The sequence below is a fragment of the Takifugu flavidus genome, chromosome 1 (assembly GCF_003711565.1).
Source record: "Takifugu flavidus isolate HTHZ2018 chromosome 1, ASM371156v2, whole genome shotgun sequence".
Lineage (NCBI taxonomy): Eukaryota > Metazoa > Chordata > Actinopteri > Tetraodontiformes > Tetraodontidae > Takifugu > Takifugu flavidus.
Genome location: NC_079520.1, coordinates 15,544,646 through 15,572,100, shown reverse-complemented (window position 1 = coordinate 15,572,100; position 27,455 = coordinate 15,544,646). Strand labels below are relative to the sequence as shown.

General features: G+C 44.2%; 1 protein-coding gene and 1 long non-coding RNA gene across 3 annotated transcripts in view; one reads left to right on the top strand and one right to left on the bottom strand.

Moving 5' to 3' along the window:
- Nucleotides 1-27,455, bottom strand: part of nrg3b (neuregulin 3b) — a 139,755-nt gene that overhangs the window by 42,719 nt on the left and 69,581 nt on the right. The window lies entirely within an intron of this gene.
- On the top strand, nt 21,619-25,174 carry LOC130528231 (uncharacterized). The gene is made up of 2 exons (XR_008951244.1): nt 21,619-24,244; nt 24,758-25,174. It is a non-coding gene; the product is annotated as an uncharacterized LOC130528231 (long non-coding RNA).

Below are 27,455 nucleotides of genomic sequence, written 5' to 3'. Positions count from 1 at the left end.
ATCTTCCAAACAGCAGGAAACAAATGCACTCAACCAAACAAACAAACAAAAAAGTCTCTCAGTAAAAAGCATAATTACATTTCCAAGATCATCCGAGCATGACATCATCATCAGAGCATGACAGGCTCTGTTAAAGAGGTAAGCAAGATAAGAAAGAATGAGTGTTATCGAGGCAATTATCGGAGAACGGTGCCGGTGAACAGCCTCCACTCCTGACTCGTCTTTGATGAAACCAGCGGGAGTCTTCCTGCTCCCTTCTCCTTATCACGCCGTCTATAACGCAGCTGCTCCCTCACCGCCTCTGCCAGGAAAAAAAGAGCACCTCTCGTTAATGCCAGCGAGCTGGAAATGAGTCACAGCGCCTCGTCACGTGGTCCAGCTGTACCCAAAAGGCGCTCTTTGCTCCGGCGCTAAAGAACACGGCTCTCCCCGCTCGTTGACATTCAGCGCCGCTGCCGTGACGGCTGTTCTCATCAAACCGAGGGAAAAGAGCAAATGCCTACACAGGGTAGCCTGACGAGCTGCAGGAGCTGCCTGGGCACTTGGATTCTTCTTAGCTGTAGGGTTCCATGCGTATTTGATATATTCCTCCCCGAATTAAAATGGATGAACATACAGCAACGAGCTGAAGGGAGAGCGCCATCCCATAAAATCTTCTTGCTGCATATCGTCCGAGCTAATATGCATTGCTATTTTCAAGCCACGGGGGCCTGAGGGTGTGATAAAAGGTGAAGAGACATCTAATATCTCCAGGACTTCACAGGCTGAAAACACCGGGGAATCAGGCAGCGCGGCTTTAGTTATGCGTTGGTGTGCTGCGATTGTGTAAACATGCATTCTCTCACAAACGACTTGTGTTGAAGCAGAGATTGGGGAACTTTTGGTTATAATGAGGTTGTACACTGAGGATTCTAACCACTTGGTTTTGAAAAATTGAAACATTGTCTCTGACTGACTTCAAACTGTCACATTTGCACTAAACAACAAAACAAAAACAAACAAAGGAAGATGAAAATGAGACATGCAGAGGAAAGCAAGCTAACTGCAGAAATAACGCTAGCTGATACACTGGCTTTAAGTGGTATTTGTGTTTTCTGTGGTCATTCATCAAATTGATGCACCCATTTTGCATCAGTGCTGCTGAGTTCCCTTCTTTAGCATCCGTGTCCTTGCTTTCAGTATTGAGTCTTCAGCTAGGCCAGTTCAATAAAAGTGTAGCTGAGGCTCCAAATGAGCTGATATTTATACTGGATGTGCCTTGATGAATACAGCTGGTGGCCTAAAGGCGGCAGTGACTGCTTGTAAAGCCCGCTTCATTATTATTGGCTTCATTTGTGACTGATTTGGTGGCATTGTGATAAAAAGGACCATGTCGAAAATGCTTTGAAGCTACGCTGACACAGTCATACATGGATTAGCGTCCTGACCGACCAGAGATACTTCATTTACAGGCTTCAACGGAGGAAGGGGGGGTTGCCATTGCATAAATTGCAGTAATTTACATAAAGTATCATACATAAAGACGGCCATGTGGGCTTTGGGAAAAAGGAAATGACATGCTAAGGTGGATGAGTCAAGCATAGGTCATTAACGTCACCTTCACGAAGTGTTTACGATTATGCTCAGATCTGCGTCTGTCATGACTGAAAATGGAATTTGTAAACATTGGTGCATGAATCTCGATCAAATCTAAAGGGGAGAAATTTGCTGGTTTGTCGCTTTTCTGCCGCCGGTGTTCAAGCACGTTTCTCTGAATGACCTCGAGCTCAGATCGCCGTGGGAACGGGAGGAACTCACAGATTCACGTCATAGTGGACAAGACTGCAGCCCATGACGCTGGGATGTATGGAGGCGAGCGCAGATGGCAGGTCCAGCTTTAACCACTGTTAATGCTCATGAGTTCAGCATAACTGCCGAATGAATGTTAAGATTCATGCTTCGTAATCCCAGAAGATGTTACATAATGAAGCTGAGAGAAAATCATTCTGCAAGCGGAGGGTCATCGATCACATGCCTTCGGAGTCCGGACTACAGCGAGTGCTGCTGCAGGATACGCCAGAAAGACGGATTTGGCAAGTCTGCTCTTTCAAATTGATATTAAATAATGCCGCTGCTCAGAGCAACGGCTCTAATGAAGTTAGCCCGTCACAGCTGGGACCAATGGAAAGTCTCAAGGATGCAGACTTGTGAAAAAGATCACATGTTCGCGGCCTCGGCGTCTCAATTCATAGCAGCTCCTGTCTGAACGGGGAAAATAGTACGGGCCAAGAAAAAAAGCGGAAAACTTCTTTGTCTGGCAAAATTAATGAATGCTGAATTTACATGTCTGGAATAGGAGGCAGCACTGAATATAAGAATGTAAGATCATTACCACAATATCACTGCTTCACAAACGGAATGAAACCGTGCCCTCCTTTCATTTCAAAGTAAAATATGTGTTCTTCCTAACGAAAGCCTCGTGACAGTGTGTTATGTCAGGCGGCATTTAGCCTGATTCAGAGCTACTGCTTTAAATAGTGCCGTGAGGAATAATTAAAGGCATCACATTTGGCCTAGCATCTGTCAGGCTGAGCCTTTTCACTGATTTTTTTTTGGTCGGGGCCATTCAATGACTCCCAGGTGTTCGTGTTTTCACTTCAGCATGTGGATCCATTCTGATCCGCAGTGGAACTGGAAGACTCACAAAATAAGCCGTTCCTGCAGACCTGCTGCTTGGGTTTATTCCACTAATGTCAGTAACTCTGCTGGGCTAATCAGCACTGTTTACCCACAGAACACGTGAGCAGCTGAGGGGCCCACACCTGCCCTCACCCTCCATGGCCATCACTCGTTGGTCAGAGACACAAACAGCTCAAAGTGGAGTTTGTTTGTCGGGAACAGAAACGGTCGTTCACCCTTGTGAACGCCTCACATGCAATTGGGCAACTTACAAGCAGTGATAATTAAATAAGGCAGAGGTAATTACCTGGACATTAGTGATAATTAAATGATCAATAGGTCATTTTCATCCACTTGTTATAACAATGGATTCAGCAGGTTGTTAATTTAATAGTCAAAATAGGAATTAAAACGATCGTTTATATTACGACGACATAGCAACTGCGCAGCAGCCAGGCTGGATGTGATGAGATGTGTTGGGGATATTTTTTTGCTAATGTGGCAGGTCAACAACACATCGTGAAAAAAAAAGGTGCTGTGCATTAATTACACATTGCTGGTAATGAACAGGCAGGATGAGGGAAAATTAGACAGGTGATCAACACATCGGGGAAAGGAAATGGGCTTCGTCAGAAATGAACAATGTTATTCTGCTCAGCGGCTAATGATCGGACGTATCCTGTCGATGCAGAAACGAGGATCCCTCTGGCAGCAATTTGAAACCATGGGGTTGGCAGACTGGTGAAAGTAGATTAAACCTCATTCCAGCAGTGGGACGGATGTTTAGCAAAGCCTAATGCCAGCAACTAATTGGTACACTTCAGAGACGAATCCGATCACCAGAAATATCCTCCATATCTATCGCAGCGATCACTCATTACCTGCCAGGATTAAACGACGCTTCTCCTGTTCGCTTGACCTCTTAAACAAGCAACTGCTGCCCAGATCAGACTGGAAAGGAGTGAACGGCGCTTTGATTGCCAACGTTCCGCACGTCTGCGAAGCGCCGCAGCCGAGGGATGAGTTTGTGTGGAGGGTGGCAGCACTAGAAGCAGCTGTTATGATGGATGTGGTGACATTTAGCGCACATCTGCTTCACTGAGCTGGTCACTAAATCTGCATGTTGCTCCAGGAGGCAGTCCATCACGGTACCAATTAGAGGCTTTACTAATCAACTGTTTCAATTTTTTTCCCTTTATTCCATTTTTGTTTTTTATCTGTTTGTTGTTGCCTTTTGATTGAGGAAACATACAAAAAAGGAGAGCAGTCTACCTACGTAGTGGACAATTGGGGTAAATGCAGTTTAAGATTCTCATGTCTCAGCTTGTCTCAGCTTGTCTCAGCTTGTTTGTGTGTGTGGGTGTGTGTGTAAGTGTGTTGTATGCATGTGTGTGTGTGTGTCCTTTTTCTTGATTCTTGCTGTTTTTATCCTTTGTGAGGCACTTTGTGCTACCTAGTGTATGAAAAGTGCCATATAAATAACGATTGAATTGAAAGATTGAATTGAATTGAGTGTTAATGTTTGATTGATTAATGCAGACAGCATGCAGGTTAGCAGTGGTTGTGGGCTCTAGACCCCTCCGCCACGTAGATAAATGACTGGAGCTTTGTTGGGGTCTCCTGCAGGGAGAAAGAGTCAAGGTAGAAACCGCTAAATGAACAGCAGACAACAGTTTTGTTTTTTTTACTTTCCTTCTACGTTTAATATCATCTGTCTTCTTTCTGTCGACAAATAAAAGAGCACCAAACAAAAAGGGGAAAATGAAATGTGTTTATCCACAGCTGCGCTTTTATGGCGTCACATTATAGAGAAAGATCAGCAAATCCTGACTGAAATCAAATCATCTCTGCGGCGGACGTAAACCCACACACCACTGGAAGCGGCGCGGCTGTGAACAACAACATGCTGCCTGACACCGCGGTGAGAAATGATCGCTGCCGCAACCGCGATCAGTAGCAAGGGGAAGTGGGTTTGATGGAAAAGGAAAATAAATTGGAAACTTCCAGCGGCAGAGATTCACTTGAAAAGAGAAGAAAAGCAGTGCTAAATGAACAAGGACACAATGTCCTCACAGCAGACACACGGACCCAGTAAGCTGTCACAGGCTCCGCGTTAGCATTTCTCTATAGGTTCCCCACAGAAAAGCAGAACTTTAAGAGCCAGATTATATAATCAATCCCTTTGGGAAAGAACCACCAATAGTAGTGAGGCCATGGTTTGCTTGTTTGTTTCCCAATCTTGGTTTTAATCACTTTACTCTATGATTCAGCCTTTATCATGATTTGATCCTCAGGCTCCTGAAGAACCTTCCCGGTCCTCACTGAGCTCTGGTCCAAGTAGAGCAGCCAGCAGGCTCACTCCCACATCCTGACAAATCCGTGAGTGTTTAACACAAACTGGTGCACGGCCTCCTTATAATGCACATCAGGTATCGTTTCCGTTCAGAGGCACAGGCAGCAAATGCAGCCTTGCATATTTAACATCCACCGCGCTGCCTGTGCTCCTGACAAGTGCAACAGCGTTGCCTTCCGAGTGGCAGCAGAACACAACATGCTATGTGATTCCAATGGCAAAAAAAAAATATATATATATATATAATTTGAAGCACAAAAAAGTGGCCAAGAAAGGTTTGTGTTGCCCGGCAACTTGAAGACAGCGGAGATAATGAAAGCTTCAGACTAACAATTAGGGCTCCCTTCACATCGAGGCTGTAGGATATAAAGGCAAATTAATGAGATAAGAAGAAACCTTATTAAATACAAAAGCAGCAGAGTGTCAGGGGAGTGCGTGCTAGCTGTGTAAAATATTTATTCCACGTCTTCAGGTTGAAGCTCCTGAATGTGCCTTTTTATCCAAACATAGCGTGGCGAGGTGTGTGTGTGTGTGTTTACAGTGCACAAACAAGCTTCATGATAACACATCTTGTCCTGCAGGCGACACAAATGTCCCCTCAATCAACTCGGCGTGCCAGGTTTCCCCATGTAGCCCTTATCAGCACTCACACACCAGCCTCCACTCCGGACACAAACCTGTAGTCACCTGGCACTGCGTGGCTCACTGTCCATGGTGTCCACAGATGCTCCGATGACCTTTCAGCCTACAGCTGGTGAGAAAGTCTGTGCAATTAATACTTAAAAATAGGATCAGTTTCATTTCACAAGAGAAGTAATTTATTACTGCCTCAAAGGACTTTTCCAGCTTTAATAAGCTACATTGAAGTTGTAAAATGAAGTGTTATCCAGTGGCCAAGGATTGTATTGACAACCTGGGTCTTGGAGTGCTAGCCCCTACTCTGGAGTTGCTGGCCATAGGCTGTGTGGGCTTGCTTATAGCTCCCCAGTTTAGTCGCCATGTGCTGGAGTTCTCCCTGGAGAGGGTCACCTCCCTGCAACTTCAGGTCAGGGGTAGGTCTCTCACTGTTGCTGTGGCTTATGCAGAGCGCCTGGCCTTTTTGGAGGAGTACTGGAAGCTGCTCCAACAGGGGCCTCCGTTGCTCTATTAGGACACTTCCACACACACAGGGGCAGTGACAGTGTTACCGGGAGGGGTGTGAATGGCCTCCCTAATCTGAACCTGAGTAGTGTTTTGTTGCTGGACTTTAGTTCTACTCACAGTTTGCCCATAAAAACCTCATCTTTGACCATAAGGCTGGCACCAGGACACATCTTGATTGTGATCCTGTCATCTGGCCTGTGGACATATGTCGGATATTTGGATGGATGGATGGATGGATGGATGGATGGATGGATGGATGGATGGATGGATGGATGGATGGATGGATGGATGATGGATGGATGGATGGATGGAATGATGGATGGATGGATGATGATGATGGGTGGATGGGTGGATGGATGGATGAATGGATAAATGGATGGATGGATGGATGGATAAATGGATGGATGGATGGATGGATGGATGGATGGATGGATGGATGGGTGGATGGATGGATGGATGGATGGATGATGCACAACGCTTCAAAAATGCCTCAAGAAGAACAAGAAAAGGTCAAGAGGAACTGGAAGACACCAGGAAACCAGTATTTCCTTCTGCTGCGAACACTAATCCCCTCAAAAACAGCTTTATTTACTGGATCAAAACAACAACGTCCAAATGATTTTAGAAGCTTTTGTTTTTCAAGCTCTCCATGAATGATGGGATTAAATGGCAGTGTACAGGCACAGTCGCAACACTGGCAGAACTAAAGTGAGGAGAAAGTATTCAGACGAGATAAATACCAACAATAATGGGAACAAATGATTTATTAACTGCATCAACAACAAAATGGATTCCCAGCTATCAGCTAATGGATTTATCCATCTAAACTGAACCACAGAACACAGCCTTCGTGTGACATTCCGGAATTCTAGCTTCAAAGGGGTCGTGAGCGAAATTCATCATTTTTAGATAGAGAGAATAAAACACAAAATCCCCATAAGCTGTGGCGTTTTCATGTACGTTCATTTGAATCACCACCTCCTCCCTTCTCTTGGCCCTCCGTTCCTATAAAGGGTGTAGTTTCGCAGCAAAATGGCGGACAGCTAAGTCAAATATTCACCTGAAGACGACCGGCATTACCTCTAAAGAAACAAAAGTAGTTGTTGAAGATGTTGTAAAGATAAAGAAAAGGTCAGAAATCGGATTACATTGGCCGAGGATTTAGCAGATTCCTTCTTCACCCTTTGAGGTGACCTGCTGTGTGCATTTTTATGGCGATGTGATGGCTCCCATCTCAGCCTTCTCTTTCACTGGCACAGGACCTGTTGATGAATAATTTATAATGCAGCTAATGTCCCCAGATTAAACAGAGGAAACTGTTTCAGGATCACAGGAATGTTTGAAAGCCAGCTGCTGGACTGCTGTGTTGTCAAAAAGGCATCGTTGGGGTCATCGATTTGTGCCCTAGTGGCTGCTTTTGAGCGACGGTTTGAGGTTTCACGCAGATTACAATTCAGTGTAAAAAGCCCACATGTTTGGAGGAGATTTTTAGGCCTCACTGGTGATACAAGCTCTCCATTTCAAAACTCTTGATACAACTGCAAACCACCACAACAGCCACCTTTTTTCCTCCACTATTTTCCTCGCGGTGGTTCAGAGCGTCTACGACACCTACCATTTTGGAACGCAGGCCCCTCACTTGTCTCTAGAGATAAAAAGGAACATGTCTTGAAGTGAGCAGTACGTCTCTGACTGAACCGCTTGACATGGCATCTAAAGCAGCTGGAAAACGTCACAGCAGAGTCACGAGCATCTCTCATCATATAAAGGCACCTCTAAGCATCACTGATGGACATCAGAGGCGCCACATTAACGTCGGCACAGCCCTGTGATGCGCCTTTCATTTGTATTTCCTTGTCTTTTTATTTACTTCTATAAGTTATTATTTCATCCGTGTTTTGTTGAAGACATTAGGAAATGTTGTAGACAAGTAAACACTCCTAACCTCACAGATCAAAGAAATGTTCTAATGGGAAGGTCTATGGAGCACCCATGCTGCGGAGTTCTCTTTGTTATTAGCAAAATGAGTACTACTCTGACTCCGCACAGTGGAGTCCCAGAGGATGTTCTTTCCGACGTGCTGTCTGAGAAACCTTTGCGAGAAGTTCCCAAGTGCTCGTTGCCGAGCAAGAGATTGTGGATCAAATGCTTCATTTTGTGCACTCTGACATTTTTAGAGTACTTTCTTGCTATTTTGTTGCCAATATCAAATGGGAACTAGCCTCAAATATTACGGTATAGTCAAGTGAAAGGAGTGAAATAAAGCATTTCTTGTGATGTTTCATTGTTCATTTTCCAGTGATTACTATAAAAATGTAGAACTGTTTAAATGGATGTCTGAATTTCTGGTATCCTTTTTAAAAATAAAAAAAAATCAAAACAGCTGTTAGCACAGGCACAGTGGAGCAACAACAACAAATCAACAAGAACAACAACAACCTGCTGGCCCACTTTAAAATTCTGAGTACAGAAAAAAAACATCTGAACACGCTGCAGGTAGCAGCAGTGCTACGACCTTGAAGTATCATCTCATGTCTGGTGTGTGTACGTGTATATTCACCTTTTAGCTGCTCCAGATTCATTGCATTGTTGTGGTCAGGACTTTTAAAGTTTATGTTCATTCTAGTCTTGATTGTATTTCATTTTCCAAACCGCTGGGGCTTTGAAGCCAGAAGAAGCAAAGCGGTATCGGCACCATTTCTTATCAGCCTGCAGCTACAAAGACGGCCCAGACATCATGATGCAAAGGCAATTGGTTTAGTTCAAAGTTTGTTTATCTGGTGCAGATTTGAGAAAAAAAAGACATCTGAACGCTTCGGGATGCCTCTAATCATCATTGTCTTTATGAATCAACACAGATCTGACACGTGCACGCACAAAAAGCAGCCACAGCAGAAGTAAATAGACTCAAAATGCATCCCATTGTAATACTTTGTCCCACAAGCAGAGCACCAATCTTAGGCGCACACGTTTCCACGTTCCCACCTTTTCTTGCATAAAAATCAGCTGGGAAAACTGCGGCGGTGACCATCTGTTTGCCACTGGATGGATCCAAAAATGTTTGGGCAGTCAGCTTGAAGGTCCAGCTGTCAGCTGAAACAGACGTGTGGCAACTATTTCCTTGTGTCACTTTGAGAAAAAAGAGGCAACCTTTTGACAGATGGAATTCAAACAGCTGCCAATTGAGGCTCTGGTTAAAAATAATTCCACTTTCAGTCCGGAATTTCTTCTGGCTGAATCACAACTTTAAGGTGAAATGATTCCACTATGTTTAGCTACAATTGCGGCTCTCTGTGGGGAAACAGGCAGGGGGCACCTGCTTCTATTCCTGTCTGCACTTTAAAACATACACGTTAAGAGCTGCAACATTAGTATGTGGCTACGACTGTCTTCAAGCAGGATTTTTGGGGACGAGGCCTCCACAGAGCACCTCCTCTCACCAGTACCGCAAAGGCATCTTCCCAGAGGTACAGATTTTGGAGCCAATGCAGCCAGAAATGCTGCCTTCCTTTAATACTTCCTGGGAGCAGATTAAGATAAGCATCTCCTATCCTGCCCTAAATTCAATTAAATGAATGTGTGTCCAGTGAAAGCAGAAGCAGTGAAATGGAGCAGGACTCCTTCAGCCTGAGCCGATCCAGGCATTTTAAATAATGTACAGGAAAAAGGCATGTGAAACAAAGACCGATAGGTTGCCCGCTTGTTTCACGACTCGCCCACCTTTATTTGCGGTTTGTTGCCTGGAATGAATGTTGACCTCGCCCTATCGCAGAGATTTAACAGGACTGGGATCAGTTTAAACGCCCCTGCTCGGTGCTGATGTGCCCCAATATGGTTGTGACACAGGTGCTATAGAAAGGTCGGCGAATAAACTGGAAACCAGCAGCGGGTGACTGTGCAAAAGAAGAGCAGCTCGGCCACCGTACAGAAGGGAAATAAAGTTCTGTTAATGTTCCCTTCGTAAACGGAGAGGGCCTCTGTGGACGCTCTGAGAGGATGGCAGTGAGAAAGCGCTCTGCCACAGCGAGCAGCGAATGCAGACCTCAGTTGACGTTGGAGACTGTGAGCTCATTGTACAGTGGTGTTTTATTTCCATGTGAGCCTTAAATATGCATGAGCAGGGAGCTCAGTGGGAGAAAAACAAGTTGGCCTTTTTTATTTGTTTACCATGGCTCTGGGGAATATTCCAAAATTGCTGAAGAAAGCTAATTGTCTTCTTTTTTCTTACTTCTAACCTTTCACACTTTCACTTCCTGCAATTACACTGTGCCAGAGGATTTTGCCCATTACACCCAAATATCGGAGTTTCCAATACATCAGAGGACATCTGATTTCAGGTTTGTCCTTTAATGCAGAGGTCAAAATGTACCGGGTGTGTGTCATCAGCAGCAGTGACCCTCGGGCCCCCCATATAAATGTCACCATACATTTACTGCCTATATGATCACAGCGCAGGAGTGCAGGACACATATGCTGTGTTGGAAACAGGCCCTTTAAGGGGATTTTAATCAGCAGGACCTATAGGAAATGCACAGCAGCAGTATAATAAAACAGAAAATGCACTTTCACCAGGGTATCATGCAGATAATTTAGGTTATACTACATATGCAGGATATTAGATGTTAACAAGAAACGTGCCGACGGCTAATGAATCTCTGAGAGAATTATTATGGGGAAAAGCGATATTGGAAGAGGAACATTACACATTGCTCACATGTTTTAATCATGATGCAAAGTATATTTCCATAACTAATCAGGCATGTTTCATCCTCTAAAGATTACCTACAACAGGCTGGAAGAACACAAGATGCTTCATTTGACCTTTTCTGTATATAAGGGGAGCAATAACATGAAAACCGTAGACTGAAGCAGCCCCTGAAGGTTTTGCTTTGCTGTGCAACAGTCCGAGCACCCCTGCGGTGCCCCACGTTCACATTTTCACTCAGCAATAAATCTATACGTGCTACTTCAATCGAGCCCTGGAACACAACATTCCACGCGTCTTTGGGCATCGTCAAGGTTACGAAACGTCTACTGAATGTCAATCCTAAATGTAATCAATCCTAAACTCTCTGTTTACTCTTGTGTGCTGCTGCTTTTGCCTAGTTTTTTATTTTTTTCCCAGAGTTCATAGGGGGTGATGGGTAGGCGTCTGTTTATCAGTAACAATCAAAGTCTGGTCGAGCAGCGCCTCGGTCATCACACCATGAGCTCAAGGTTCCCTCTGGGTTTCTGACGCCTCAGTCATGGGTGCAAATTCAGGCTAAACTCCGTATCAAACGTACATAAACTAGTTTCATAAAGTTCACCATCAGAATCCTCACAGCCGTCACAAGTCCAGCCAGTGGCGGGCAAATTAAATGAATGTGGGGATTTACCACCATCTAACACTGTTTTTAGATGATCCACATGCGTAGTTGGGTCCGTAAAATGTGATATAAATTTTGAGTTTCTGCCAGTCTTCTATCTTTTTCTTCCCGTGGGATCTTCACAGTGTTCTTAAACCTATTACAAAGTCTTTTCTCTGATTTTTGAAGTGCTGAGCTTTGAAAACAGTATTTAATGCTCTAAATACAGACACATTAAACAGTGGCAGGGGATGCTGTTGAAAACGAACATTGATTAAATTGCACTTGAGCATAAAAATAACATATGCAACCCCAAATTGGCCTGCTATCCCTCCCCCCAGCAGTGTCATCAATAATACTTTTCTCTCATAGACTTTCTGCAATGTAAAATGGATGTCTGATATAGATTTCCATTAGGATGGGGTAGCAAATTTTATTTTCCCTCTAACTCGTTCTGTCAGACCCTTTCACACCACAGCAGCATTCAATACAGTGTCTATTTTTTGCTTCATTTCACCTTCAAGACGCTTTGCTTCAACGCACATCATGCCCCGCGCTCTCATCGCCATGACAAATTTACCAGTAGGATCTTTCCATCCTTCTTAAATCTTGACCATCCCACTCCCCCTTCCTGCACTCGGCGCTGCTTTGTTGTGAAGTGACTCCATTAAATCCATACATCCATCCGGCAGCCTCACCTCCGTCGACCTTCCTCTCTCTGCCCCGTGCTTCTTTGCAGTCTGAGGCATTGCAAATTGAGCCAGCGTGAGGTCAAGTTGTTGGAGAAACCTGGCTTAAATCCGGCTCAGTAGATGACCTCTGGGCTCTTGGTTATTCCTCAACCTCTTATCGACATATATATTTCAGCCGTTCCCTCTATCTGTCCCGTCTAATTCAAACCCGTGTGCTTCCGCCCTCTGGAAATAATTCCCCGTCTATCTCGCCATGATCCTCTTACCTGTTCTTACTACCTCTGAGGCTTCTGTCGCCTGCCTTGATGAGAACTTGGGCAAAATTTGAAGCTCTTTCCCTGACTTACCCACTGGTGCTGCGCATAATTCCCTCTTTACTACGTTCTGCACTGACCTCACTGACTTTGGTTGGAATTCTCTATTCCTTCTCCACATATGAGGTTCCTGGAATAGAGCCACGGTCTCACCAATTTTTGCTGATTGCCATCATCAGCGCCTCTGTAAGGGCACGCAGATCGCAATTTGCCATCATGCAAGCCTCAGCATGTAAACACATCCCAGAAAATAGAATGCCAGTATTCTTATTCTGCCTCCATTAAATGTTCTTGGCTAACATATGACTGAACACAGCTTTAATGCTATGCAGCAGGTATTGAGGTACAGCTCCAGAGATCCTAAATAACACTTTCTGATGACACAGTGCTGCTTCTCCCTGGTTGCTAATATTATTTCTCAACCACCTGTAATATTCATAGGTTGATTTTCAGTGTCTTGATTTATTCATTTAACATATAGGAACCACCTTTATGACCGGAGGTTAAAAGCTCATCGTCTGTGCAGAACAGATGATAATGTACCACAGCAGGCAGGAGGGCACTGGCTAAACTGGGATTCTACTGGTTTTAGAGGGAGCAGAGGCAGCATAAGGGGAGATAACTGAGCGATAAACAGCTTTTGGTTCATTTTCCACTTTGTTCCCCCCGCCCCGCCTCCTCTTCCTTCCTGCTTCATCTCCCCTGAGGGATTGGACTTCCATAGCTGTCATCAATTTAAAGGCTTCCTGATCTCACACTCATTGCTCCCTGATGACTTTAGAATGGCTTTCCTTTTTATGTGTGTGTGTTTCAGTGAAATCATTACTTTTACCATCGTTAGGGCACTCCTAAAGTTACTCACAACTTGATGTGTATGGCGTAATGTTTTTTTGGGGGGGATTTAGCATGCCGCATCCGGGATAACCACACAAAGCTGAAGCCCTTTCTCTCTGTCAGACATCATTGAACCCCTGCACTTTTGATAGGCTTTGTTGTCCAATCAGAAGTCCAGGCAGTGTCGGATATACGTGAGAACCCCGTTTAGCCATTTTTTCTATCACAGTCTGTCTCAGATGGAGCTCCAGGACCGCTGCAGTGAGTGGTTCATGCTCAAATACTTGCTTTCTGGGTTACTCACCCTTGCTTGAACCTAACTGGGCTTGATTCCTCCTCACCTGCTTAATGTCAGGAACCAAGCTAAAGACACACTTCAGAGCAGATCCACAACGGAACACCAGGAAAGCTTTAAAGGCTTTTACTGGCACTTTTCGTGGTGCTTTGGAGTCACACGAAGGACTGAGAACATGAGCAAACTAAACCAGAGGAATGAGAGCAGCAGAGCTCTTACAGGTAAGATGATCTGGGACAGAAAGGAAGGAAGGAGGTTTAAATAGAGCAGGAAGTGGGAGGAAAGGTTGATACACACAGTGCTGCTTCACAAACCAGCTGACAAAAACCAATGCAGACAACAGGGACCCTGACAGGTCATCATCACACATCGCTCTTCTCCGAACTCCCTCCAACTCACTTTGACCACTTTCAGCATTGTGCACTGTGGGTGGAGTCAGGCTCACAGTTCCGGAATTAGGCAGTAAATATCATCTTAACACTGTTCTTCTATCCCCTCTGGAGTGCTACATTTATCCTTGTCTTGTCACAAATGCGCTGTTTAAACGCGTCATAAAGGAGAAGTATCACAAGCTCTAATAAATTGGGCTGAATAACTGTCAGTTCTAATAACCATGGAAACAGCATGTTTGCACAGTACTGCGGAACACTGGAACCATCTGTAGCTCTGCATGGCAACAGATGAAAGGGGCTGACAAGGTGGGAGTTGAGGTAGGCTGTGCACCATGCTGGATAAATGGCGTCTCGACTTGATTTATACTCCGCGTCTGGTTCCTTCACGTCGGCACTAAGCCCGTCCACAAAGAGGGCTTTTCATTGTTCAAGATGTTTGTTTCAAAGCTGTATTTTCTTTCAAATGCACGCATGAGTAATCCTGCAAGTGCCTAATCAATGTGTGTATTTTCCCAGACACACTGAGGGGAGGCTAAAAGAGGCCGGCATGTATGAGTGTGTGAACGCATTAGGTCGTTCTCTTTCTGCGGAGGCTAGAGGAAGCCTTGGCATTGAAGAAGCTTCTTTCACCATCGCTCAGCTGCAAAACAAAAAAGAATCTGGAAGATGCATCTAATCTGAGGTGTAAATGCAATTTTTCTATTGTACCAAATAACTCTTGCCACACAGCTAATGGCTAATAATCCACAGTAGAAAATAATCACTGGTTGGGAGCGACAGAGGACCGTAAGAGAGGCCACAGCAGGGCAAAACACGCGTCTGACATAATGAAAGCCCACAGCTGAAAACGAGGACAAATGCAAAGACCTGGTCTAAATAGCAGCTCATTTTTAACTTTGAGTAGAGCTGCTGCGGTGCAATCTGGGGCAGATTCATGGAGCTGATAGCGTAGATATAGATAAAGTGAATCAGCCCAGCTCTGCAGTTTATTCCCTGGCTTCAGGTTGGTCGATGAGCTTTATCAAAATAGTCCAAGAGGTGTCAGGTTATCAGTTGAAGCATACAGAGCTGAGTGACGTAACGCACAGATGAAAGGTAAGGAGTATATGTGGTTTCAATTCAACAGGTTGCACGTTGCCCCTCCGTGTTTTGCTGTGTTCCAAAAGCACATGTTCATGACTGCGTGACGTTCAAGTGTGTTTGGCACATTATGCATCACCTCTGCTGATGCTAATTGGGAACGACGACCCAAAAATGACAACCCTCACAGGGCAGGAGTGTTTATTTCTAGTATCATTGTGGGCCATATTCTCACTTCAGCTCTTCTTTGGGGAAACAAGTCAACACTCAAACATGGAACATAGATATCAGCGTGAACCTCACGTGACTGTGATACAGAACGATGCTGCAAAAGCGTTTCTCAGTGTTTTATTAGCCTGCCAACCAGGTACGGTTCCTCTGCATCACCAACTGTTCTGCGAGGTTTGAAACGAACCTTCCTGTGAAAAGCAAAGTATCGTCGTGCGACGACTTTTAGAACGTCTGGGACAAAGTTTAGAGCTGCAGGTACAAAACACCAAATCATCTGTAGATTTTGTGATAGCTGGCATTTATTTCATATTACAGACTATAAATACAGTCAAATGTGTGTTTCCATTGTTGTAAACAAATGTGAATGAGGAATAACTGAATAGTTTTTGTCCCTTATCGTTTTTTGAATTTGTGTGCATGTAAAAGAACCCTTGAAATTCTGTATTTTTCCACAAAACGAGAAATAGCTTTTGTTTATCATGACAGAACAAAGGTAGGTCCTTCAGTTATCAGTTTTCTTTCAAATGAAATCAAACTACTGAAGCCTGAATGTTCTCGGCTGTTTCTTAAAGTCTCTCCATGTTTTTCCACTCCATTTCCAGCCATTGTCACATTTCTCATTAATGAGTTCTAGTCAGGCCTGTTTGACTTGTACTGTCCTTATTCTGACATTTCTAACACTCGCCCTCTAACTTATACTACAAAACCTCTAAGAACTAACATTCAAAATAATAAAAGCTCACCTATAAGTAAACACGTTTAGCCAGAAAATCTGCTATAACCTCAAACACAAACAATGGCAAATCCAAAATGAATAGCTTTCTTTTTTGAACAGGTTCCCCCAAAAATATTTGATTATGTTGAACCGTTTTCTCGCTGCCAGCCATTTTATATCCTTTTAGTATCAAATGAATATATTTGCTAACTCAAAAAGATTTTTATGAAAACCCATGGTCCAGTGGGGCCGGCAATAGAAACAGAATTGGGCACTGAAGCAGATTGGCAACAGTTTTATTCTTTATTGAAGAGTGTAAAGGGAATAAAAAGGTCATAAAAGCCATTATTTACATCCTTCAAAATAAATAAATCCATTAATGTCTGTTTCCTCTTGTTTCCAATATTCATGCGAAAAGAAGAAAATTCCATTTAATCAGTTAAAAAATAGAAAATAGTTTGGCTGACGTTAATCCCGCAAAGGACCTTCAAATAAAAGTGTTTTTTATGGACTAAACGTACAAATATATGGTTCAAAAAACAAGCCTGAATTGACCAAGTCTAAGCTCCATCCCTCCAACAGCGAATGCCCCGAATCATCAACACCGAGGTCAGCGATTTCTCAGTACTCAAGCCAGTCGGAGTCAGAGGTCAAATGTTAGAGCTGAATAAAAAAGACACACAGAGGAGGAACGCTGATGAAACCCTCATCTGACAAACACTAGATGCACACAAAGAAGGCTGGAATAAAAGACCATGTGGTCAAACTCAAAGGGATGGAGTGTGTGTGTCTGTGTGTGTGTGTGTGCGTGTGTGTGTGTGTACACACACAGAGTGTGTAGTGGGGAACAGCCTTAGAAAATGGTTACAAGGAGCCAACTGCTTAATCCATCAACAACTGCTACATCAAGAAACTGCAAAGCTAACTGCAAGAGACGTTCAGATCTTCAATTGCTTTTGATGTAAACAAAGTTTAACACACACTTAAATACTAAAGATGAGGTTTATGTAAAGAATTCATGGATGTCAAGTGTTGCTTATTAAAATAATTGCCCAGAATTAACCACGCTGGGTTAATTTATAGTCCTGCTGAGTTGATCTGTCTCAATCATCAAACAGGAAATCTCCTTCTGTGTGTTGTTTTGTAGCAACAATTAGTCCAGTGGCTCATTTTTAATTTTGACTAGATTGTTGCGCTGCGATCTGGGGCCGATTCACGGAGGTGATAGCGTAGATATGGATAAAGTGAATCAGCTGAGCTCTGCTGGTTGCATTTTGCCCCTCCGTGTTTTGCTGTGTTCTAAACGCACATGTTCATGACCGCGTGACATTCAAGTGTGTTTGGCACATTATGCATCACCTCTGCTGATGCTAATTGGGAACGGAAATGAGTCCTTCATGCACCCGAGCATGTCCGACGCTGCACGTCCTATCACTTCATAGTTATTTATTCATTTATTTATCTAAAAATGACAACCCTCACAGGGTAGAAGTGTTTATTTCTAATCAAACAGGAAATCTCCTTTAGCACTTTGTTTTGTTTGCGACAATTACTCCAGATTATCTGGTAGCGTGAAGCTTTGCAGATTCATCCATTTATCTTAATCGCTCTAATGTCTGATGGACCGGGCTCAACCATTCTGATAACACGGCAGCCGTCGGCTCCCGGCAGAAACGGATGCGTCCCACCTGTCGTGAAGGACCGTGTTCTGACTGGCTGCAGCAAGACCTGCGTCAGATTACATAGGCTGATATTAGCAAAGCTTGGGAGGTGATCGTATTGTGAGTTGGACGAACGTTTTCTGTAAAGTGCTTAATGAGAGATTCTTGTTCGGCATCATTTCCCCTTAGCCTGGTCTGTTGTGGGCATTTATTGTAGCATGTTTGCGCCACTCTGCAGTGGTAACGCTCGTTATGGCGGACGCTGAAAGTGGGCTCAATCTTTTGTGACCGTTGAAGTTTGTGCTTTAAGTCGGTTCCAATCACGCCTCCTCTCTGTTTGATTCAGAAACTCAATTCCCCTCTCCACCAGCCTGCACTTAAGCAGCTTTACACTGTGCAGAATGTGTTTGGTACACCACATACCTGGATTCTGGGGCTTAGATATGCTTCCTTCAGACATTTTAGGTGTTTCTGTTTAGCTGTGCCGCTTACCGTGGGACAGTTAAGCTGGAAACTTGGCAGAGAAAGAGAAAGCTCACCAGCAGAACTGTATTTTAAGCTTTTTTTTGGGTGTTTGTGGAAGTGGCAATAATAATCTGATGCTTAGGAAAGCATGTACTGTAAGAAAAGCCTGCGGCACCCCCTGTGCTCCCTGATTCGGCTCACATTTCCCCTGCACTTGGGCTGTATTTTAAGAGGCACCCATTTAGTAGAGAAGCTTGCTGATAAATTCCACCACAACAAACAACTGGACAGTTCTGAGGAGAACTCAAGTGATCTGGGAGAAGAGAAACCTCCGAATCCTCTTCTTGGGTCGACCACATTCAGAGCTGTAATCTGTGAGCACAGCTGAGCGAGTGGACTTGATACCCCAAAGCTGGGCTGTCCAACCCAGCCCTACAAGGGCTGTCAGGGTTTTGTGTTCTGCTGGGTAGAACCCTGCTTTGAAACTGAGTGATGCTACAAATATTTACCTGTTCATAAAGGATTTCTTCGCATATCTGCCTGCCAGCTGTTGGTGAAACCAGTGTGAATTCCAGGGACTAGTTGACAAGGATGTGCAGTCTGATGCAGGATATTCCCAAAGAGGCATAGCGATTCTGCTCTGGAACAGCTGAGTTATTGTAAACCGTCCAACCATCAATCTAGAAAATTTGACATGTTTCCCCGCAACACGTGCTAAAACACGTGTTTTTTTTCAAACTCCCCCAAACTTCCCCACTTCCCCAGCCCGTTGGAGAGTTTTTCGGAGGGTGGGTGTGCGCTCATTTGCAGACATTTGCATGTCATTAGCACTTCAAACCTGCAAACTTGAAAGGCTTCCCTTGTCAAGGCACTCTAATCTTCCTCTTGCCGTCTCCCTCCGTCGCGCTCTCTGAGGCTCCCGCGCACGAGCAGTGATTAGGAAAGCTCGAGACATCAATTAGAGAGAGTAACCTTGTGTTGCGGCCTGCAAGTCATTTCCAATCCATGTCTGTCTGAGTTAAAACAGAACTACTGGAATCCAAGGAAACATGGCTGAAGCTTTCAGAAAAAGCGTTCTCGAAGAAACGTCAGCGATGAGCATCAGCCTGCCGAGCGCATCAACGAGACATCAGTGGCATTTCGGCGTAATCACGCTCATTCTTTCACACCTCTGCAAGGCAGAGCAGCAGCAGCAGCAGCAGCAGCGGCATTAATTCCGTTTTCACAAACAATCAGCAGAACGCTGAGCTACAAAGCACTTCCTGGATCCTGTGCGAAAAGGAACCCTGGCGTTAGTGTTTATAAGGCAGAAACAGGTCTTTGGGAGGAAAAAAGCATTTCCTTTTCTTTTAACAATACTGTTGATGGATGCAGTTTCAGGCAGTTTGCGAAACGCTCCTAAAAAGTCACTGATATGTCAGCGGGTCCACGTTCATGCAGCTTTGAGACCCCTCTTCATAGTGTTCTATTCAAATGGGCGGGAGAACGCCAGGGAACGATGGCAAATGTTCTGACGTGTTCCGTCAGGACTGGGGGATTAAACAGACTTCTCCAAATACAAACAATATGCTCAGAAAGAAGAGAGCAGCGGAGAAGAGTAAAGCTAACAAGCTCGTTCTGAAACCACACTGGATGAAGACAGGCTCAAATTGTTGCTACTTTGAATACCGTCCTTTTTTCCAGCCAAGCAACGGTGTGAACTGTCCATTTGACTGGGAATCAGTGAGAGAAAGCGTCACTATTTGTGTTGCGTTGGCGTGACACTGACGAGGGCTCCAGCGCGTCAATCCCCACGTTCAGCCTGACACTGACAGACGCGCTCGACTACAGCGATGAAACAGGAGTCAGAGGCTCACGGGTGGTAAAGCTATCACCGATAACAAAGCAAAAACACACCGACAGAATCCCCATCTGAGAGAGTCCCGGAGACATGAGTCAATTCCACAATTCATTACCTACCTCACAAAGGGCCACGCCGAGGTCAAGTGGAGGCGAGGACACGAGCGACAGCATCCATCAACTTAGAGATCTTTCGTAACAAGTGCCAACGGGAGCTTTGCTCAAAAAGAGCAAACGTTACAAAGCATTTAAAAAGAATTCCATTTCAGGCTTCGGCCCCAAGTTAAACTGACGCGTCTTTTACCAGCCCAACATTTATGCATTGTCTCAGCCTGATGCAGAAACCTCAGAGATTCAGTAGGGAGGTTTAAAGGATGAGTACTTAGTCTGAGTACCGTTAACATTAGCATCTTTGGTGCATATCCATCTCAATACGTCTCGTGTTTTACCTTGGAGTGTGAAGTTACCGTACTACTAATAACACACTAGGCTTCAAATCATTAGGATTTTTGGGTTTGAATAAACCAGTAACTGTTAATGTGACCGATATATTTAACCAAAACTGGCTGAAATGAAAAGGAAAACCATCAATGACCTCTAGAGGGCATTCAGGAGTCACCAGATATAAGTTCAAAGTTCAATTAGGACAAACAAAAATAACACAAATAAGAGGTGCAACAACTTATCTCTCTGTAATGAAATCATGTTAATTAAAAGTCTTTTCTGTACTGCACATTCCACATCTGCAGTATGTGTTTGAATCTGTGTATTCAGGATTGTAAAACTTTATTGTCCATCACATAGAGACCCAGCTCAAAACATAAATGTCACACTTTTATTTTATGTCTTGGTGTTTACGTCGCGTGGCACTATGTGATGAACAATGAAGTCGTTTGAAACCTGCATCATTAACTAGCAACATTGTCACTAGCACAACAAAACCATATCAGGCACAGTGAAACTTCTTCAGAGTAAATGAGATGGATAAAACACAAGCCATTCACAATTTATGCAACAAGAGCATCTTCAAAACGTTTCAAAGCGACAGTGGTATCGTTGATCGGGTCGGTGACATAGAACATTACGACTGATCATACAAAAACTGCGAAATAGCGGCCGATCCAACGTAGCCGACCAGAATCATTGAAAAGCCTAAAACAAACCACTACTTGTACAGCCTCTTCCCTTCTGCATTCCCCAAACTGGCGAAGGGAGCAGCCATGTTTGTGTTGGCCTCTTTTGTTACCTTGAGTTGCCTTTTATTGTTGCCTTGGCTGCTATTGACATTTATTATCTGTACCAATACTTTTCAAAAGGCTGATATCGGCTGACATTGATACCTGGTATCGGTGCTCGCGCATTCCTAGATCTGTGATATGATGATGGCATCAACCCAGCGGCTAACACAACAGTGAGACAACACGCAACACACTTCACAGCGCTACAGCTCACATGACCTGGACCAAACACCACAGGTCTTTGCATACAGATAACAGATTAGCCGAGGAGAGGCTGCACAGGACAGACCGCTTCATTAAATATGCTTCTTCTACATGTGTAAAGTAGCACTTCTCATCAGTGGAGAGGTAAGAAAAATATCCAGAGTGCCTGCACATCAATGCCACAGAGTATTTTAACTCCAGTCATCACCCTCTGTTTAGTGTGATTATTGCAGATTTATGTTTATTGTCAGGGTCTGAATGGCCTTTTCCCATGTGCCATTTTGCGGAGGACACGTTTGAAGACACTGACGCACTTCTTATGAATTTTTTATTAGCCTTATAGTTCAGTCTAACTTTGTCTTTATTAGTCACCCCCCCCATCCCCCGCTCTTTCCTCCATTAGCTGGCGTCTGTTTGAATTGACAAATGATGATTAATCCTCAGCTCGCTTGCTTCTTTCTCCCCAGGATTGTGGACTTAACCAGTCTGCAGCATGGTAACTGATCCCCTTATCCAGGTGCAGGTTGGAGAATGGTTAAAGGGGAGGAGTTGGATATCTCCCCCTACCTTCATTCGCTATTTCAGTATAATTTAATTCAGCAACCTTTCTAACAATGAACAGTTCTGCTGGTGTATCACCGAAGTACAGTAAACTCTGACAAATGATCTCCATGGCAAAAATCCCTCCGTCTCACTCAAATGAGGTCTTCTGATGCTGATCTATCACCGCCAAGACTCTTCTTTCTGGTTTCGCTCAGCTTGGGTCTCTGTTCATCTGAGCTAATAATTTTGAGGCTAAAATGTACGAACGGCAGATCAGAAAATGACAAAAGAAGCCTTTTGTCTCAGAGGGAGAAAAAAGTCTGCAGGGAAAAACAGGGTTAAAATAGTCCAAATAGAGTTAGAGAATTTCTGGATTACAGTGATTGTGAAGAAGGGGAAAAAATCAGTGGTCAAACATGCAAGAAAAATTATTTTTAGAACTATTGGTCTCGTATCAAGCGAAGCACAGCACGAAATAATCGTTTGAACAGGAGGTGTTTAAGGCTCCTTCTAGCCGAGGGCGAATAGCATCATATTTGGGTATTATAACCAAATGTTCATGTTTTTCTTTGTCCCCGTGTTTGCGAACGTGCAGACTGCTCTGTTAACAGTGTCGTGTCTGTGGTCGAACACTTCCTCTCTAAACGGCTGTCATTTGTGAGGTTAAAGATGGAGAGCAAGATTCCACTCAGAAGCTGACAAACTGTTGCATCCCAGAAGCACTCCTCTAAACCTCCATCAGAACGTGCCCACATGACGTGCACGGCTGCTGCGGTCGCTGAGTCAATGTTGAAAACACGGTCGGAATACGGTCGACAGCATTTATCCCTGTGAAGGAAGGTTTCCCACACTCACCTGCCTCGGCTGCTTCTTGAACAAACCGTCTCCCTTTGACGAGCAACAAATTTACAGATTTGCGCACAAATCCGCTGCCCGTGAAGTTTACGAAAAAGCAATTTTCTTGTTTTCAATTCCAAATTGAAAAAAAAAAAAAAACGGCCCCTCACCCACCACCGTGTGGAACCTTTAATTGTCTGGATGTAATGGTGGGTGACAAAAAGTAACATGCTCATTAAGACTTTAATTACAAGGCTGGCTTTCTTTGCTGCATTAGAGTAAATAATTATCCCATTTGCGATAGCTGTGATGCAGAATTTAGCTGGAATAACAAGCCAAAAGCTGTCATTTACATTTTATTCATGTGTGAAGTCAACGGCAGGACTGAACGTCTGTCGTGTCACTTTGCCGGCTTAAGTGTGTCTGTGTGTGCGCACGTGCGTGTGTGTGTGTGTGTGTGTGTGTGCATGCGTGTGCCTGTTGGGAGGTATCTCGATTAGTTATATTTATAACATGATTCCAATTAATCACAGTGGAATCATCCAAGCACATAAAGAAATCTCAACAAAGATGGGGGCCTGTGTTCCACCTGTGATGCCATTTAACCACATATGATAAAAAGCTGCTCTGCTGCCAGCTCCTCTGTGTGCTGCAGAATGGAACACAGCAGTCTGCCGACTGGGTTATTCAGCGTATGAATCTAGGCGTCAGCAGAAGGTTGGAGGAAAGATCATTAATGGGCAACCATATTAATCACATCACCTGCAGCAATCCCAATGAAGCAGCGGCATTACTGCGCCGCATACATGTTTAATACCGGCGAAAAAAGGAAACTCCAAATGTACCTTCCTCCGTTTAGTGCAGGCGCCATAGATGTGAGGCTGGGAGTAAGTCCCTGTGTGTTCAGTAAAATTAACAGGAATCCACCATCACTCTCAGGTCAGGCTTTTGTTGGTTAATGATGCACTTCCTCCAGCCTCAAGATAGCGACATGTAAATAATGAGCCTTATCCAACGCGATCATCGGCTGGGACAATGACTAGTGCATGCTGGGAAAGTAAACTAGGGGCCATTTTGCAGCAGGAAAAAGATAAAGCCCTTAATATGCTAAGTAGCTCACTCAGCTCCATGCAAGATGACTGCTGCTGCCACCAGGTTCGTCGGCTCCTGCATTTGCAGTTGTTTTGCTTTCAGACAGCAGCCGAACGGGTTAGCGGGGGACATGGCCCATTGGCTCCGAGCCGAGCGCCCTCCCTTTCAGGATGGATCAGCAGAGGAGCAACAGAATCGTGGATTAGCGCGGCCTGTCATGGCTTGACAGTGCGGTGACAATTTAATCTCTGAACTACCTCTGTGTAATAAAAAAACGGAAGACAAGAAGAGGCAGATCACTACAGCAAAGGTAAGAGGTTGCGGTCTTCATTTATGTGATTCATTCCATATAATACTGCTGTCAATGTCTCCCGGGTCCCGGGAAATACAACCAGCACGCGCAACGGCCGATCCATCAGCTTACCCCTACAGCAAACAACCAGCGGAAACACCCCCGTTTTGTCACTCATTTGACTTTTGTGCACAGCATAAGCACTTTGCCTCTGACATACTGGTCCCACTCACCATCCTTCTCCGCAGATGGGCTTCGAAGGGACGGACATAAAACAAATCAATGTTTTTAATATGATGTCCGATTTTATGTCACCTGGGATGAAGCAATCGAATGTGTAAATGTACGACATGAATTATTCATGACAGCGCTCAGTACGTGACAATTAGGTGGCAATTACTGGAGTGTTTGATCGATCTGATTAATTGCACGAGATACAATGAAAAGGATCAAGGAGCGTCTGAAGCTAACTACCAAAACAGGCGTACTCTAAATGAGTTTACAACCCATCTTTCCTCTTTGTTTTCCCAGCTCCGGCCTCTCGTTAGAGAGGGAAGAAGTTACCATGGTAATGGAAGACACGGCCTATCTGGAGCTTTTTTTCTTAAAAGCAAAACAAACACCAAGGAAGGGAAGAGGCTGATTTCATCCTCCAGGCTGCGGGAAAGAACAGAATGTACAGATATTTACATACACGTAAACAGATGGGGCGAGTCTGACAGGCTCTGGTGATTAAAGATGACAACCAATGCAAGAACACAAACCCCTAATTGATATCGACTTTGCCCTGAAATATTTTTAAACCTGATCCAGTGTCACAGAAATCCTTCCTACTTTTTTTCTTTTTCTTTTCATTTTAAATCAAAAACCTGTTTGTGTGGGTTAAAACACCCATATAGAAATGTTGTGTGTCAGAGCTGCTTCATTAAACATGAGGAATAACGACAATTCTTTTTTGCTGGTGAGTCAAAATAGAGTAATCAAAAGCCCACACTGGCAGATTTCTGGGCGGGAAATCTAAACGCCCGTTGCAGGATCCCCTGTATCGCTCTGTTTGCCTTTGACAGTACGGCGTTAAGCTGCTTTAACTGCAGAGGTCTTTTGCACTGCTTTGCATCATCTGCACAACACAAGCAAGCTTCTGTGTGTGCGTGTGTGTGTCTGTTCGATCCTCACAGACACACAGAAGGAAGTGCTCTGTTTAAGGCAGTCAGGACATTTCAGTCGAGAGGACACTCAGAAGCAGTTTCAAAGAAAACTCACAAGAACAACGGCACATATTTGCCAATGTGGAAATGCCTGGTTCATAAAGGATGGAAACCAAAATGGAATCAAAATCCTAATTCTGATCAACAAAATAGAGCAGAGAGCTGCCCCTTGCTGGCTGCATCTCCGACTCGCCGTATCTGGGAAGGATTCACGCTCAAACCTGCGATCCAGAATGATCCGGTGTTTATGGACTTCAGCCTGACAGAAAGAATGAAATGAAACTGCAGAAGGAAAAACTGAGTCCAGCTGGCGCCCCTCATCAATAAGAGCTGCAGTGAATAAAGGGCAACCTCGCGAAACAATCAATTATGACACAGCCATTTCCATAAAATATTACCAGAGCCCACGAGGTCTCCAGGAGTTCTGAGTGTCTGGGCTGACACGCAGAGTAAGCCGTCAATGGGACTTTTATTTGATACACACTGGAGAAATTTGGAACAGTTTTAGATCTAACTGCACCAGCAAATTCCTTTTTCTGGATTACTGTGAGTCAAATTTCTTGACAGGCATGAAAATGTATTTTCTGATGGCTCCATAGAAGGACAAATATTGGAAAAAACTTGCGGTGAAGTTGACCTTTCGTACTCATTCAGTTCTTGAGACTGATTCAGTGGCACCAAATTAGTGCAGCGCTTGTCCTCTTATTAGTACTTGAGCACCACTTAGTAAAACACAGTCTCTCTCAAATTACCACTGTCCTCCAAAAAACTGTGTTCTAAATTCATATATTTCAAAAGGAAATAATATCCAGGCACATTCACACCTCCCTGATTTATACTATAAATTTTAAAACACAAGTGGTGAATGTGACCTGAAAGACAGTCAATTTTAGCACAGGGATGTTTGTTCTCCGAGTTCTTCCTTTTTCTGCGCTGAGACACTGTTGACCACCTTCAGGGGCCGTCAGACAAGATAAAAAAAGGTAAAATCACGACATTCCAGTTTTGGTGAGACAAGGTCGTGAGGCCGTGAGGCGTGCCGCCACTCGCTGATAATGTCACACCGACACAGCTGCGCTGAAAAAGACGCCCTTATCACAGTGTGTTGGTGTTCCAATTTCAGGGGATTCTCTATGGCGAGGGTGGTGATGTAGCAGCAGATGATACGGAGGAGGCCACGACTCTGACCTGGGCCGCTGGTGGTGTGGAGAGAGACGAAAGCAAGAAGAAGACCGAGCACAGGACAGAGAGGAGGGGTCATGTGACCTGACCTTAAGGCAGCGCGAATCTGTCACACCTATTTACAGTCTCATTTAAATACACTTGTCTCGATCCTGAGATTTTACTGTTATATGTTACTGATCAAATATATGTAAATTTCAATTGTTGTGTCGGGCTTAAATGAAACAATGCGACACGTCAAATCTAAATATATGCAGCCTACAGTGTATGGAGATGGCAAATTACCAGAAGACCTTTGAATTCCTGTACGTTTAATGCATTTAACCATATAAAAAGGCAAGGCACTAACGTGGAAGTAGGTCTTAAACTCACATTTGCATGTTTATTTCAGGAGCCTGATTAGCATTGGCAAACACGAGCATCCGGCAAACGGAAGACAGAAAGGAGGCAGAGTGCAAAAGGAAATGTCTCCTGACGAAATAAAGTGATTACTAAGTCAAAATCAAGACGAGATTGCTGAGTTTAAAAAGGGCTCTGACATTGTTACAATGTTGGCCAATGTTGTTAATTGTCCAATAATGGAAACACTCGTTACTGGTGTTGGGGAACCGGGAGCGCGGCTGCCTCTCGGCCACAGCAGGAGCAGGTTCAACAGCTTTGTGACACGCTAACTGCAATATTAATGAATGCGAAAGAGGCTGTACTCGTCCCTTTACACTATTAATTAAATAAATAAATACAGCGGCTTGTGTCCCCGCTGATGTTTAGCTTTTCCATCATGCGTGTGCTCAATCATCTGTCACTAATCAGCATCCGGAGTTGCTGCGAGGCTTCAGGGT